Source organism: Eptatretus burgeri, chromosome 7 (genome assembly GCF_056783735.1).
Source record: "Eptatretus burgeri isolate ZD-2024b chromosome 7, Ebu_testis_v1, whole genome shotgun sequence".
In the NCBI taxonomy this organism is placed as follows: Eukaryota; Metazoa; Chordata; class Myxini; order Myxiniformes; family Myxinidae; genus Eptatretus; species Eptatretus burgeri.
In genome coordinates, this window is record NC_140967.1 from 25,052,792 (window position 1) to 25,070,012 (window position 17,221).

A 17,221-nucleotide genomic window follows, 5' to 3' on the forward strand; every position below is an offset into this window, starting at 1 on the left:
AACAGGAGCCCATCAGGCCAATCAAAGCCTGCACTATTGACAACCTATGGTAGTTTGTCCAGGCTTTATCCTATTAAATGCTGAGCCTTGGGCAAGGAAGCAGCATGTACAATTTATAAAAGACTTTGGTATGACTCATATGGGATTCAAACCACCATCTTCACAGACTCAGAGCGGACGCTCTGACCATTACACTGCCGAGTCTCGTAAAAGCCCGGTCGGCAGCATTACTGGCAAATATCTATTCAATTTTTAGTATTTTCCAACAACCTTCCACCAAACCAATTTGAAAATATTCCAACAACCATCTCCCGGATATAATATTCAAAGCAGCAAAATATTTCACGACAAAGGTCAACATGATTTGCTGTTGTACATTTTGTTTCGCAGTGACCTATATTGTTGCCCACCTTGACGGACGGTGGAGTGATGAAGTGTTGTGTAAGTAGTGGAGAATGTAAAAGCAGCAATATAATTTTTTTCACCAAGAAAGGGGAAGAACAAAAGAGATATAAAACCTAGGATGGCAATGAGATAAAACACATCAACACGGATAATTATAAGTGCTTTTTGGGCCCAAGGCTATGCATCACTTCTACAGCCCACATGCCAGCTGGACATTGCGACAAAATGGCAGCTCTCGATGGACTCGTTTAGAAAAAAGGGCACTTTGCCCGACATATCACATCATTGCTGGGATGTAGGTTGTCGAATAGCACCGACAAGTGAAGATCACAATCATCTGGGATGGGGAATAAAAATCGACGTTTTGAGGGGGTGGTTTTGGGTGATGTAATGAGGAGAATGGAAGTCTGCCCGACACTGAAATACAAAGCCACAAGTCCTAGTGCATGCTCACAGAAGCAAGGCACATAAACTCGTGCTTTGTGAGGCTTGCAGTGCTTGACACTTTGCATTCTGAGGCTTTTGTAAAAAGGCAGTAAGTAGCGTGCTGGCAGCCTGCTCAGTTCACGATGAGCAACGTTGTGGGACAGCAGTCTGAGTTCATAACAAGCAAGACTTAGTGGTTTCGCTTCGGTTTAAGGTAATCTCGATCATTTGGAAATTGTGCAAATCTATACAAATAAATGTCAGTGTGTGTGTGTGTGTGTGTGTGTGTGTGTGTGTGTGTGTGTGTGTGTGTGTGTGTGTGTGTGTGTGTGTGTGTGTGTGTGTGTGTGTGTGTGTGTGTGTATCTCCTCCATAACTCCAAAACCATAAAACCTCGCAGGCAGAAACTTTGCATGCACACAAAGAAAACTCCAAGGAAGTGCACGACTGATAATTGGGTGTTTGGGTTAATTAAAACACCCCTTTTTAAAATAATTTACGGCCTTATTTAATTATATCCTTTTTCAGGAGCATCCTCGGTCACCACTCTCTATGGGGTCTTAAGGCTTCTCCTCTGAAACAATCGCTGGGGTCTGAATGAGTATGTACAATTGCAGATGATTGATTTGATACTTGCACAAATAAATTGATCTTATAATGCATATCCATAAATGATAGATAGTGCTGCCCTCCAGTGTAAACCAAGCAGAATTGCATGAATTTTTTGATGTGGATGATGCGTGTGGATCGGAGAATCTTCTTCTTCTTCTCTTCTTCTTTCGGCTGCTCCCATTAGGGGTCGCCACAGCGGATCATCCGTATAATCTGCATAGTGATTTGGCACATGTTTTACTCCGGATGCCCTTCCTGACGCAACCCTGGTCGCCTCTTACGACACAGGGATATGGTACACCTATTTTAACCGGGGTATACACCGGCCCAGTATACTGGTACTCATTTGGCCGACCTCGGAAGGATGACAGGCTGAGTCAACCCCCTGGTGTATTAATTCAGTGGCCCAACGGGGCTTGAACTCAGGACCTTTTGGATCCCAAGCCGCTGCCCTAACCACTGCGCCAACACCAGGCATGTGGATCGTAGAATATGAGCAAAAAAGAAAAAAAAAACTATGGCACTTATGTGGAATTTGTTTCAAAAGTCATTAATTAGACATATTGTCTGATGTATATTCCAAATTTCAGCTCGTTTCAATGAATAGCCTTTGAGATACGAGCGCCAACACACTTCAGGCAGAAGGACGGACAGACACCAACATGAATTTCAAGGGTTTCCTGAAAAACTCAAGAATGCAGACATGGACGTTGCTGAAATTTGGATTTACTTCTGAAATTTGCATACACAGAAACCGTCCCATATAAAGGGAGGGGCGCTTTGCACCTCACTTGATATTTGCAAAACAGCTTTTGATGTCGGACTCCCAATTTCATTTTACACCCATTTTGTCCCAAATTCCTTTCCAGTTTCTTCTCTTCTCCCTCCCCTCAGACTCGACAGAGTGGCCATAAAGTGGTGGATCAGTATATTTTGAATATTCTTTTTAGTTCTTCTTTGTCAAGGATGATAAAATCATTACATTCTTTTATGTGAAAGAATAATAATGTATTTTTATTCTTTATTTTTCAGGCTATGTAATCAAAGTCCATATAGGCAGGTCAATGTATGGAAAAAACACCCAACCCTCAACAAATTCGAACAAAAGGTTGTTCAGTGCTTTTCTCACCTACTGGGTGTTTTAAATGACAGAAAAAAAGTCTACAAAATCTGACCACCGGAAGTGGGTTAAAACTAGGTCAGTTCCAAGATGGCCACTGCTGACCTTGAAAATCAAGAAGGCGGCTGTAACTTCCTTATTATTCGGTGTAGAACAATATTTTGGGGATTTAACCTTGGGTTTTAAGGGTCAAGGAATTAATTGGTGCCAATGAATTTATGAATTGGTCCATCGAATCTGTAAATCTAAGATGGCAGCCAACACTCTCACATAATTTAATATAGGACAGTGGTTTTTTGCTTCATTGTTTTCTTTCTTAAATATTACATATTTTGACCTTCTTTCAGCATTATTTTCATGAATATTGAATGTTTTTATTTCTGTTTGAGGTTTGGAACATGAGTGTTTCAAGCTTATCCCATGAACGTTGCCCGATCTGCAAAGAAACGATTGAAGATGGAGATGGCGTAAAAGTTCGTTAGAAGGGTGCTGATGGCATCAATGCAGCAAGTGTTATGAGAGATGATAGCATTGTTGTGATGGCTGGCTGTAAAGTAAATCTTGGACTGTCATAAACGGTACATAAATCAACATGACATTGAGAATCAACAGAAGAAAAGGGGTTCCTCCATACTCTTACTGAAGAGAAGTGCACGTGTGTCTACTGGGCCTTTCAACAGCAAGTCTGATTGCCTTTTCTGTGGGACCCAGGTTGCCCTTGAAGGTTCGGACTACAGCTACGTCAAGACAGACTCCTTTGCCAGGACCATCCTGGAGTGCTGTAGAAGTCATTCTGATGATTGTTCATTTACTGTGAAAGGGCGGATTGAGTACTGTGGTGGAGATCTTCATGCTGCTGACTGCATATACCACCATAAATATACGACCGTTTTTACAGCCATTTTTCCCTGCTGTGCAGGGGTTTGGCTTTTTCTTGAGGCAATGTTTTATGGCCGGATGCCCTTCCTGACGCCAACCCTGATCGCCTCTTACGACACACAGGGATATGGTACACCTATTCTAACCGGGGCATACACCGGGACCAGTACACTGGCACTCATTTCGCCGACCTCGTAAGGATGACAGGCTGAGTCAACCCCCTGGTGTTAATTCAGCAGCCAACGGGGCTTGAACTCAGGACACTGGGATCCCAAGTCACCACCCTAACCACTAAGCCAACACCAGGCTTGTATACCACCATAAATGCAGTGTAAATTTCCACAATGGGCAATGGGCATGGTGCACCGCAACACTTTCAGGGCAAAATACAGAAAATCTGGATGGCCTAAAGATGCTGATCAAGAGCAGACATTCTTCAAGATGTGTGCATGCATATCTAGAGATGAAAGATGAGGAACAGTTGATGACTTCATACCTTCCAGACAAAATTAAGGAGTTTTTGAATCATGAAGATTCATTTCCTTATGGCCATCACTATCTAAAGAAGAAACTAAAGGAACAATATGGGGACTCCATCTATATCGCAGAGGAAAATGGCTTAAACGACATAGTGATACTTAAAGAGAAAACATCACACATACTTCGGTCTTACTACATAAATGCGCAATGAGAAGGTGATGAATTAGTGCAAAAAGAGAGCTATAATTGAGACGGCAGCAAGGCTGATCAGGAGCGATATCAAATCAAATGTACCATTTGTTACTGATTACTACCTAAAAGCTGATGATCTAAAACTCGACTCTGCACTGGGCTTCCTTCCAGAGACACTACGAAACATGTTGAAGTATCTGTTTGTGTGGAAAAGCACACAAAACAAAGTAACTAGTATTGGACAAGCCATAGTACAAGCAGTAAGACCATGGGATGTCATCGCACCATAACAGATTGGTCAAACAGTGCAGGTGCATCATCTGTATTCGTCCAAGTTCTTTGTGGGCACTCTTCATGAGATGGGGTATGGCTCGTCATTTGGTGAAGTGTTCCGATTTGAAAAGAATGCCACAAACTGTGTCACACCAGATTTGTTAGTTGAAGACATAGATGCATTGGACTTGTCATTGTTTTTTTCTGGTGACAATGTAGATCACAATATTCTTACCATCGACGGTAAAGGAACATTTCACGGGATGGGCATGATAGCTGCATTGACCCCAGGAAGAAGATGATGCATCTTGTCAAAAGGCAAAACATTTCTGAACTGAACATTGTAGAGATGTCCAAAGCTGATACCATAGAGTACCGCTTCGCCACCCATGCTTTTCGAAACATCAAGTTGCAAAAACTTCCCAGTCTCCAAAACTGTGACATGAGGGCTGATATCTTATGAGAACTTTCATTCCATTTCAAACAGCCAGCTCCAAATTGGCAGGGGATGATGTATATTATTCATCAGGGGTATACGCATCATGGCCAATCCTCAATTCTGTATTTGCCCATGATCGATATGCATCCCAGTGACAAAAGTTGCATTCTGTCCACGTTGGAGTTCCTCAGCAACGTGGCCAGCAGACACCATGTCCCTCCAGTAATAACATTGGATCAACCTCTGCACTGGAAAGCTACCGAGATCGTCAGTGCTGCACTGCAGAGTAGTCACTTGAAGGAGATAGTTCCACTGTATTTAAGCTTTTTGGTGACAGTCAGTCAAGAGGCATTCCAAAAGTGTACAACATCAATTGCATAAAGTGTGTTCTTGGCAGTGAGTTGTGTACACAATTGTTATTTATTCATGCTTTCACAGGATGTGATGCAACGTCCTGTGTTTATGGTGTTGGATGGCTGTTATATTTGGTGGGAAAAGTACATATTCTCTGGCAGCATTGCGTCATGATAAACGTACGAAGAAAGTCATCTCTGCAAAATAATTTGCTATGCCTGAACGTCTTCCACCAACTGAGTCTTCCACCAAATTGCATTGTCTCAGGCTGTACTTTCAGCCCATGACATGGATGGGGATGGAAAGTGATATTGATCCTTTGAACTGGGGTTGGAGACTTGAAGACAATCAACTTATACCCATAGTGTCTGATATGAATGCTGCACCTGACACTCTATTGGAAATGGTACATTGCAATTGTGCAACTGGTTGCAATACCCCCTGTTGCAGTTGCAAAATATATGGGCTTCCATGTTCCATGCATATGGATCATGCCAACTTATATCCTGTGAGAATTCGCACAACCAGCTTTCAGAGGAACGAGAGGACAGTTTTGAGGACTAAACCGAGATGGTGAAAGTGAGTTACTTTTTTTTAATATCGCATTTCGTATGTATTATAATTTTCACTGAATTATTCAGTGTACTCTCTGAAATACATTATTCTGAAACATGTCAATAGAATTTACTCTAAAAAAAAAAAGATATTTGCATTCTTTGGCCCGAAAACTGACTTACAGGTGAAATCACATGGGAGTTATTGGGAGGTGCCTTCATTCATGAATGTCGGCCGCCATATTGGATTTACGGATTCGATCGAACAAATCATAAATCCAATGGCACAAATGAATTGCTTGACCCTTAAAACCCGAGGTTAGATACCAAAATTATTGACCCTAGGCATCAGGAAATCGAGCCACATGCCCATACAGCCACAGCTAATGCTCACGGAGTGCCTCAAGGGCCCCCACAAGGACATCCAGTGTTTCCACAAGGATGACTGCATCAATTACAAAATCAAGGATCTTGATCATGGACATTTCTTGATCTTGACATTGACATTCCCAAGAGATCTTGACATTCCTAAGTGATGTACCGCAGCTTGATCTCTCAAACATCTTCCCCCAGATTCCAGTCCATGCAAGTGTTTAATTGTGTGGGGGCCAATACACACCCCTGATGAACTCCAGTAGCAAATTTAAATTAGTCAGAGATGAAAACACCACACTTCACAGCAGTCTCTGTACCAGAGTATAGTTCAGAAATCAGATCAATCAACTTTGGTGGCACCCCACGAAAACCGAGGATCCTCCAAACGTACAGTTTTACAACTCACCTCCCTGAAAAGCTAAGCTCTGTCATTAAGCCTGGCCCTGTGACTCTGATCAATGGTATTCAGAGTGGCTTGGGAGACAAAGTTCCTCTTCGCCTGACAGTGGGTTCCAAGACATCTGCTGGCAACATTAAGGATGGTAGTCTGGAAGGCACTCAACAACTCTTCAGGATTCCTCAAAACACCCCAGACCCTCCCAAATCCCCACTCAGCCTGTTCACAAACTCCTCAGCTATGCTCTTATCACTGAGCTTGTCAACATCCAGCCGATGCTGGGATGGTACCATTCTCCTAGATTTAAGCTGCAACTTCAGAGATGCCACAACAAGCCTGTGGTCGGTATCGAGGAACTGGGCACTCCGTTAGACCTACCGTACTGAATCATCCTCTAGCGACCATCAACGAGCACATGGTCAATCTACTTTGCCACACCACCTGCATTGGAATACCAAGTCCAGCGATGAGGCTGTGCGAACTGAAACCATGAACCAGCCACCCTCAGTCCACTACTTCTTGCAAAGTAAAGGAATGTAGTGTAATTCTGGTTCACAGTTCCATTCTGTGTGATTCTGGCCTTCCCTATCAGTGCCAGTCGATGCATTGAAATTTATGCATGCATATGCCCTGGCAGAACTGGGCGTCACCAGAAGCACTATGCAGGAAGTCATGAAAGAAGGCAAGCAAGTGCGAGTTATGAAAGAAGACATTCAATTGTGTTTGGATAACAGCAATGATCATGCAGACAAATATAACTGGTTGTTATCAAAATGATCCTCCACTTTGTGACCACCTTGTATGTTCTGTTTTTTTCCCTTCCATCATGTACCATTCACTTCCTTTTCTTGATTTTGAAAATCTCACCACCCTCCCTCCATGACTACATAACAAACAGAAGGTCCCTCATGCACAGAATTGTTGATACATGTACTGGATTAGGTTAATAATAACCATTCCTTTCATGCTTTGAGGCACAAAGGGTTGCAGAGGTAGTTGCATTTGGCTAAGGAGTACAGTTCTGGACTGGTCACCACTCCGATGCAGGATACTCGAATGGCTTATTACCCTCAGTAAGCTGGTACTCATTTTGCCGACCTTGGAAGGATGACAGCCCGAGTCAACCCATCTGGTGTTATTTCATGACAGAACAACAGAGACTCAAATCGAGGACCCTAAGATATTAAACCAGCCACCTTAACTGTTAAGCCAACACCAGGCTACTGGATTAGGATACACAGGGAAAAACATTGATGCGATAAAAGCTTCAGCCACAACAATTACCTGGTTCAGTGATGTTTTAACCACCAAGGGAGGCATTGCTAATGAAGCTGCCAAGTAAAACAGCCAAGCTCAGCTCCCCTTTAACCAATTTCCATTTTTCTTTTCGTGGCTATAATGAGCACTATTTCCTCCTGGGTGGTGGCGCCAATGTTTGTGGCAAGTAGATATGCACAGAATTGCCAACCAAATATTGTCCTGTGACAATTTCATTTTGTGATGTCATTCCAGCTTTAAGACAAAGGAGATGAACCATAATTACCCAAAGTTTTGGAAAGAGGCAGTGGAATAAACCTGCCTCACTCAACATACAGGGGAAGCATCCACATTCTCCATTTAACATCGTTCCAGATCTTACTCTGACAGAACATGCACTTGAACTTCCCACAAATGAACTGCCACCTTTGAACACAATATCCAAGGGTTTAGTGTTCAATAGTCCATAAGAACATGGTTTTAACAAAGCTGTGGTTCATTTTATTGGGCAGCTTACATTGTGACTCCAAACTTACCAAAGAGTCATGTGATGTACATCTGAAGCTATGAATGACCTTAGTGTGACTTTCCACAACATGATGAATGATGGTGACAAACCAAGCACTGATAAGGCAGGCAGGATAGACAAAAAGACAATCTCACGGAGGATGAGGAATGTATTACAAAAACAGCGATAAGAACAGCGTCGAGAGAGATGAGTGAGATTATCTCATATAATTAAATAACGATGCACAATCAGGGCATGTAAAATATAGTTATACGATTACACAAGTCTGACTGGTGCAGAGCAAGCACACTTACCTTCCGGCTGTCTCGTCTGGGTTTGATTCCCTACCTAACTATAAACTGTCATATTGGTGCTTCACAGGCAGGGTGATGCATCGCATAGTGTGCTGCCCCCCTTTGATGAATGCTCATTATGGATGTATCAACTGCTGGCATGAGTTAATGAATGTAAAAGATTCTACAGTATCTTTAGCAAAGTGTGGACAAATTATTTTAAAGGAGCGAGCCTCATACAGTGCAAGGTAGAACTCACAGTGGGACAAACAAACATCAAGGGAATGAACGAACAGGAAGAGGAGAGGGAGGAAGGAGGAAACCTAAACTCACAAATAAAATGGTTGAGTTAGGAAAGGTTCATGGGGGCAATAAAGATCATGGGTCAGAATTGGGGATGACAAGAGATAGTGGTGTAGTGCTTGCTTGAAGCCGTGGATGGAAGAGTGAGACAGAACAGCCTCCAGCCACAGGCAGCCTGCACAAATTGTTTTTAAAATTCCCATAAAATTCCCTTTCAGTCAAACTCAAGCCTGAACAGCAAGTTCTTTAAAGACTTGGGCCAAATTTCACCCCCTGCAGACCCGACAAGATAATCTATACTAATAAATGTCGGTGTGTGTGTGTGTGTGTGTGTGTGTGTGTGTGTGTGTGTGTGTGTGTGTGTGTGTGTGTGTCTCCTCCATAACTCTAAAACCATGAACCCAAGCAGCCTGAAACTTTGCATGCATTCTAAGGGAACTCCAAGGAAGTGCATGACTGAAAATTGGGCGTTTGGGTTAATTAAAACACTCCTTTTGAAGATAATTAAAGTCCTATTTTAATTATATCCTTTATCAGGTGATCCTCAGCCACCTCCTCTCTGGGGTCTTAAGGCATATCCTGGGTTACCGAACTGGGGTCTGAAGCTGCCACTTTTTTTGGCCTGCTCAACCACACCTTTACTTGGAACAGGCTGCAACGATTTCTTTACGATAAAGCCCTCAAAACGTTTTTTTTCACTTTCATGATTGATATCATCAAATGCCTGATTTTCATACCTATGAATAGCTGTATTTGTAATGGTCGAGATATTCATGTTTAAGTCTGGGCCGATCTGATGGCACCGCAGGTCGGACCTCGGATTGGTGCAAGACCGGGCTGGTTTTCTTCTCATAAAGACGTCTAAATGATTTTTTTTTCACGGAACTTACGCATTTCAACACATGCTTAATGTTATAAGCTGTTAGATTATATGAGGACTGTACATGGATGTTTAAACATCGTGTTTTACAATGTGGGAAAGGATTTTCTCTTGAGAATGTACGATGTAGCTGGTTTTGCTTTGAGTGGCCTCGCATTTATTTGAACTTTAATTCAATTTGTTTTCACTTTCCACACTTGCTAAGGTCGCTTAACACTCGATTGCAGCAAGATTTGTGAAAAGTAGGTGTTTTTTTTTAAACATTTTTACATCATATTGTGGATTTATATAGAAAGCAACATGAGCTGAGGAGGTTCTATATGCTACGAAGTGGCTTCACGACTTTGTTTTAAGTTTTTTTGATTTGTTTTTACTTTTGGTATTTGCAAATGTTGGTTCAGACTCGATTAAAACAATTTCCATGAAAATCTGTTGAAATTTGATGAATTTAGGTCATACAGAGATTTTTGTTTGGAGAATGTGAGGCTTCTCGAATATTCTAGGGGGCCTCATGGCATTGCTTAACTCCGATTTGATTTCTATTTCCACTTTTTTTTAGAGTTGCTGACACAGATTCAGACTCGAATGCAACACATTGTGTGAAGGTCTGACCAAAAACGCCTTTTTCACAAGGTAAATGCATTAAATTTCAAATAACTGAGATGAACCTTAAAAGGAACACTATATGGTTTAATGCATTCACTGCTTGATCTCGCACCCTGTCCCCCATAGGGACTGCTGATCCATGGCATCTGCCAGATTGGTGTCTGTTTTTGGAGGTTTTACAAGGTGCTCTCCAGGTAATCAAAGCAAATCTGGTGAAAAACAGACGTTTTAAAAGAAAGTTATAATGTTTGCACGGACCGCGAATGATGTACCATGTGATGCATGGACAAGTGAGCAGGAAATGTGGCGGATGATCTGCGATGTTTATTTATTTATTTATTTATTTTGTATACCTTGTTGAGGCTCGTATGAGAGCTAACACACAACGCACATCAAGGGGGGGGGGGATGAGACAGGAGGGGAGGGAGTGGGAAGGACAAAACAGTGGGGAACAGAGACATTTGGGGATCTGTGGAAGGGAGAGGGATGGGACGGGGAACATGGGGAATGGAAGATGCACATTACAGGGACTTTCAGGAAGGAAAGCAGGGAATTTGAAGGAGGTGGGCTTGGGTGGATTATCGGGGGTAGAAAAGATTGAGGATTTGGATGGGGATGATAAGAGGTGGTGGTGAACAGCTGTTTTGAAGGCCTGGAGGGAAGAATGGGAATGAATAGAGTGAGGGAGTTTATTCCAAAGGCGGGAATAAATCGGAATGAAAGAGTGAAGGTGAGCAGTGATTCGTGATTTTGGTTGTTTTATCAGAAGGGGGTTGTTGACGAACCTTGAGCACCCTGCAGAAATATGGTGGGGACATATTGCAGACAGAGCAGGGGGGGGGATGGAGGCGAGACAGGAGCGGAGATGGTAGAAGACAGAAAGACCTTGGAACTGCCTGCGGTGAGAAAGTGAGAGGCCCCAAAGACTCAGCCTCATCGTGGGAGAAACCAATGATCCTAAAATGCCTTGGTTTCCACAGCGTGAAGCCCAGAAAGGTGAGAGGAAGGAGCACAAGCTCAAAGGGGAGAGCTGTACTCCATCAGGCTGTGGACGAAAGATTTGTAAGTGGTCAGGAGCTCAGTTGGGCCGAGGAAGGACTTTGCACGACGGAGGATTCCCAGTCGGCGACTGGCTTTGGAGGCCAGGTTGGAAATGTGGCTTTCCCAGTAAAGATCATGGCAGATAGTGAGACCCAGAAGCTTTGATGAAAGGAATTCTTCCAGAGGATTGTTGAGAAAATAGATGGGGGCGGGGGTTCTAAATGGTCCTTTCGGGGAGATATGGTGAGAGTGTGAAATTTGTCAGGATTGAAAGACATGTTCCACGTGTTGGAGCAATTTGTGATTTTATCCAAAACTGCAGAGAGCGAAGAAGTTACGGCTTGCCGGTCTGAGGGATGACAGATGGTATGGCAGAGGGTGGTCATCAGTAAAGAGATAAAGAGGATTTTCCAGAGAGTCGGAGGGATCATTGATGAAAACCAGAAAAAGAACAGGGCCAAGAACGCTGCCTTGAGTTTCATCAATCTCTTCTGAATGCCTGGCAAGCTCTCGGAGTCCAGCGATGAGAGATCTCCAATGATGCCAGGAAGTTTGTGCATGAGCCATGATTCCAAAATTCATAATTTTCTGGAATGTCTACCAGCCAATCCTTCATTGAATACTTTGCAAAGAGTGGAATAAATAAAGTGCAACATCTTATGCAGCCTTCCTTGAAGCGATGGTTACTTGCTATCTCGGTTTCTAAAAAAATTGGATTGCATTCAATTAGAATGGTGAGTTGGTAAGGTCATGAGAATAGTAACCCAGACTTTTTTACATTTAAATATTGGGTGGAATGGAGTAAACAAAGAAGTAGATTTTCACCTAAGCTGTCCTGAACTTTCAATCACTTCCCAAAACACCATGACGTGTTCTCTTCAAGCAGTGATGAGTCCGGTGTGTTCCACGTCATGGAAAAAAACAACAACATTTGGCATTTGTCTGGAAGTGATTTTACCGGGCTCTACGGCACCCTTAAGAAACCATTGGAAAGAGACTTTATCTGCAGGAGCTTTCCTTTCTCCTAATTGGGAGGTGATGTATAGATCTCTGACTGTTGGTTGCACAGGAGACCTAAATTGGAGACTGGTCCATTAGGCCCTGGCTACGCAGGTTTTACTACAGAAGTTTAATCACTCTTTCTAATATATGTCCTTTTTGTAAGAATATCGAAAATTTGTATCATGCATTTATTGAGTGCAAGAGATTGTCACCTCTGTTTGTGTATATGAGTTGTATTTTTTGGAAAATTTTAAATTGTTTTTTCTTTTCCAATCTTTGTTTATGGGCTCGCTTTCAACAATGGCAACAAATCTGTAATTTTGCTTTTGAATTTTTTATTTGGAATTGCGAAGCTTGCAATTTATAAGACCAGAAAAGCCAGATTGGTGAATAGAAAAGATGATAAACATACCCATCAGAGATGGGTAATCCCCTGCCATTGAAAAAGGTCATACATATTCCAGATAATGAGGGAGGAGAATTGGAAACAAGACACCATTAAGAAAAAAATTAGAGCCTATATCGCGATAACGTCGTTTTTTTCAACATGGCTGCCTGGTGGCCATATTGGATGTCTGAGCGGGCCGAAACCATGTTGGAAAAAGTTCCCCAGGGGTGAGGAACGTAGTAACCAAAAATAATTGAAATCAGATAAGCGGTTTTCCATTTATTAGAAAAAACATTATTTTCAAGATGGCCGCACGAGTCGGCCATCTTGGATCCAGCCACGCCCAAAATCAATAGGGTTCTTCCTTTTCAGGTGGTACATGTGTGACCCAAATTTCAAATCGATATGGCAAACAGTTTATGAGTTATCACACTCACAGCTATAAATGTTGACGCCCAGCCAGCCGGACGGACGGACAGCCGGACGGACGACCCGGGTGACAACAATATCCCCCTTCCGCCACGCGGTGGGGGATAAAAATGTATTTTTTTTGTTTCAAAGGCATGGTGTCTGCTCGTACTAACCCAAACCCGAACAAATATGGAATAGGCAAAGCCTAGAAGCGTACGTAGAATTCTTCTTACATTCGCTTTTGACTTTACCTATAACTTGTTCACAACTGTATACTTGCCAACTAGACTGTGGTACATGTAAGCGCCGCACAGCTGATGATTTTGACGCAATTTCCGGTGACTTCGGCCTGGATTCGGGATCAGCAATCAAATAATGTAAATCACGATTAAAAATTATTTTTTGATGATGCGGAATATATCTTTATTAAAATCAGTGGAGGAAATATACACCATGTCTGATATTTGGGTCTTTCATGTGTCCGACGATGCCTTTATCTTCCAGCATGCATCATTCTCCATGCAAAAACCAGAAGCAAAAGGGTCATAGCCGACGACACGGATTCCAAATTGTCAAGGATTGTGTTTTTTGTTTTTTTTTGTATACCTTGTCGAGGCTCGTATGAGAGCTAACACACAACTCACAGCAAGGGGGCATGAGACAAGAGGGGCGGGAGTGGAAGGGACAAAACAGTGGGGAACAGACACATTAGGTGAACTGTGGAAGGGAGAGGGATGGGGATGGGATGGGGAACATGGCGAAGAGAAGATGGACATTACAGGGACTTTCAGGAAGGAAAGCAGGGGAATTGAAGGCTTGGGTGAATTATCGGGGGTGGAAAAGATCGAGGATTTGGATGGGGGAAGATAAGAGGTGGTGGTGAACAGCTGTTTTGAAAGCCTGGAGGGAAGAATGGGAAAGAATAGAGTGAGGAAGTTTATTCCAAAGGCGGGAAAAAAAGAGGAATGAAAGTGTGAAGATGAGCAGTGATTCGTGATTTTGGTAGTTTTACCAGAAGGGGGTTGTTGGCAGACCTTGAGCGCCCTGTGGAAATGTGGTGGGGACAAATCGCAGAGAGAGCAGGGGGGCAAGGCTGGAGAGGAGTCGGTAGAAGACAGAAAGACCACCGAACAACCTGCGGTGATTGAGTGAGAGGCCCAAAGACTCAGCTTCATTGCGGGAGATGCCGATGATCTTAAATGCCCTGGTTTCGACAGTGTGAAGCCGACAAAGGTGGGAGGCAGGAGCACCAGCCCAGAGGGGAGAGCAGTACTCCATCAGGCTATGGACAAAAGCTTTGTAAGTGGTCAGGAGCTCAAGAGGGCCGAGGAAGGACTTTGCACGACGGAGGATTCCCAGTCGGCGACTGGCTTTTGAGGCGAAGTTGGAAATGTGACTTTCCCAGGAAAGGTCATGGCAGATAGTGAGACCCAGAAGCTTGAAAGAAAAGACTTCTTCCAGAGGATTGTTGAGAAAGTGGATGGGGCGGGGGGGGGGTTCTAAACGGTCCTTTCGGAGAGACATAGTGAGAGTGTGAGATTTGTCTGGATTGAAAGACATGTTCCACTTGTTGGACCAGTTTGTGATTTTATCCAGATCTGCAGTGAGCGAAGAAGCTGCTGCTTGCCGGTCTGAGGGATGACAGATGGTACGGCAGAGGGTGGAGTCATCGGCAAAGAGAAATAGAGGATTTTCCAGAGAGTCGGAGAGGTTATTATTTTATCAAAGTCACAAACCCGTAATATTCGGCCATCTACCAACAATCTTTACATAATCCGACAGCTCACCAAATCAGGCATGCGACGATAACCTTTATTGGGATAAAAAATGACTTTTAAACACCATCTTTATCGAAAACACCGTCAGCGCGCACACGGAAAACCTTAACGTGACTCAATGGCGCGTCTGCTCGAGCACACTGCATCACGTGACGACCCGTGACGCGTCAAGTGAAATATTTTTTATACAATCTTAAAAAGTCTCCAAAACATTCGATTTTCCCCAGAATTTCGACAACCGAGTTTTAAGCCGACAACCGACAACCGAGAGAGAACTCATGACCCAAAGGTCCCAAACCAGCCTCTTTAACCGTGAGTAAAATTGAGGCCATTAAATATATAGTAGTAATTTGCTTGCATTGCTGCCCAGCAGTTGGTATGAGATGTAGTTTGACTTCCACATAATTTGAAAAAGATGAATGATAACTTACTCCATTAAACATAACTAATGCATGGATCAAAAAATTAAAAATGACAACAATGTAAAGAATTAAATGACGTTCATAAATAATTCACATTCACATTCTGGTGTTCTGCCCGAAGGCAGAACACAGGCGAGAAAAATCATTAATGTACTGCCCTTAAATGATGAAAACATTCTCATCCAAGCATCAACCTATGACCCCATTTTCATATCTCAAATACGGTGTTTCAAATGTCATTTGTTTTCATCATTACAGGTCCAAATGTTTGAGAACGTTCCTCATCTTCCATGTGATCAGATTCCTAAAACATCCATCAGTCTTCGATATTTTAAGAAAATTTGATTCTTGTGGGATTGCAAAACCCAGCTCAACTTCCCTCCAACTTTAGCATTGCATGTAGCTTCTTGTACTTGCAATGAAACGATGATGAGTCAATCACAGCCCAACAGTATGATGCACAGGTAGTGACTCACCTTTGAGCAGTCATTTCTGGGTTCGATTCTGAGCCGACCCTAAACTGTCAGATTTCTGCTTCAGAGGCAGGGCAATGCATCACAAAATGTGCCGTCCCTCAGACAGGTGTTAAGCTGGGTGTCCATTTTGCTAGCATTAGTTGGTGAGTGTTAAAGAGGGCCACGTTTTTTTTTTTGTCTTTCGACAAAGGATAGACAAGTTATCACCGGCATGCTGATGAATTACAAATTTCTACCAGCTTCAGTTGGATGGCATGGCAAGCCAGTTCGTAAAAGACTTGAGCCAAGACCAAGAGCACATTTCATATCAACTGCCAAACTCTAAAGGGGAAAAACATGTAAGGAGAAGAAAGTGACGGTAGCAATCTTCCCATCACAATCTGGTCATTATCAAGGAGCATTGAAGACAAGCGTAATTGTGATGGCCTGTTAGTCACAATCCAAAAATGCTATTTTATGGATGACAAGATTGTAAAACTCAATTGGGTTGAGAATTTGTTCTACTTTAGTGGAAGGATTTTGTTATGCAAAAGAAGGATTTGCTAAAATTACCCATCATGCAATTTATATCAGAGACAAACAATATGCTGGCCGAAGCAAATGCCTTGCATGCTTTAAAGCTTTATTGCCTTGTTGATGACTCCATTAAAACAGAAACTACAACTGCACTCAGTCCGCCAGGTTGAACATGTTACATTTTGTACCCCACAGATAGGCCAGATCCAGATGCTCACCAAAATCAAATCAATTGGTCCTTGTCACACACCCAATCTGTTCACCAAGTTTCATCCGAATCTGTCCACAGCTTTTTGGGATACTGTGCTGTTTTTTTTGTTTTTGGCCCTATCTCTCAATGATGAAGAATCACTTTTAAAATTCTCGGATCCGGATCTTGATCTTAACCAAAATCGAATCGATTCGGCCTCGTCACACACCGATCCTATCCACTAAATTTCGACAGAAACCATCTACAACTTCTTGAGATAACCTGCTCACAGACCGACAAAGAGACAGACAGACAGAGGTGAAAACATCATCTCTGCCCACCTTCAGTGGCAGAAGTAATGAGAGTCAAGAGTAGCGGAGGTGAAGGCTGAAGATTAAGACTGCTTCTTGCAGGATATTCCTTGTGGGGATCTATATTTGAAAATCCCAATGCAAAGGTAGACTGTCAACATTCATTTTGCTGCTGATAGTATGAATTTCAAGCTAAAAAGCCGCTGCTCATCCACAAGCAACACGATTTAACTTAGGGGAAAAATACGACAAGTGATGTGCCATAGTAGAAATTGACTACTTGCAGCTTTTGGATACAAAAATAATCTTGGCAGATGCTTGTGTATATTTCAT

General features: G+C 42.7%; 1 protein-coding gene and 1 long non-coding RNA gene across 6 annotated transcripts in view; one reads left to right on the forward strand and one right to left on the reverse strand.

The window, feature by feature from the left end:
• The window catches only part of LOC147022838 (uncharacterized), a 31,053-nt gene extending 20,259 nt beyond the window's left edge, over positions 1-10,794 (forward strand). Inside the window, exons 2-3 of the long non-coding RNA XR_015059937.1 lie at positions 10,307-10,380; positions 10,480-10,794. This is a non-coding gene — a long non-coding RNA (uncharacterized LOC147022838). The remainder of the gene's footprint in view (positions 1-10,306; positions 10,381-10,479) is intronic.
• LOC147022837 (E3 ubiquitin-protein ligase TRIM9-like) overlaps positions 1-17,221 on the reverse strand; it is a 132,704-nt gene that overhangs the window by 77,765 nt on the left and 37,718 nt on the right. The gene's annotated exons all lie outside the window — the stretch shown is intronic.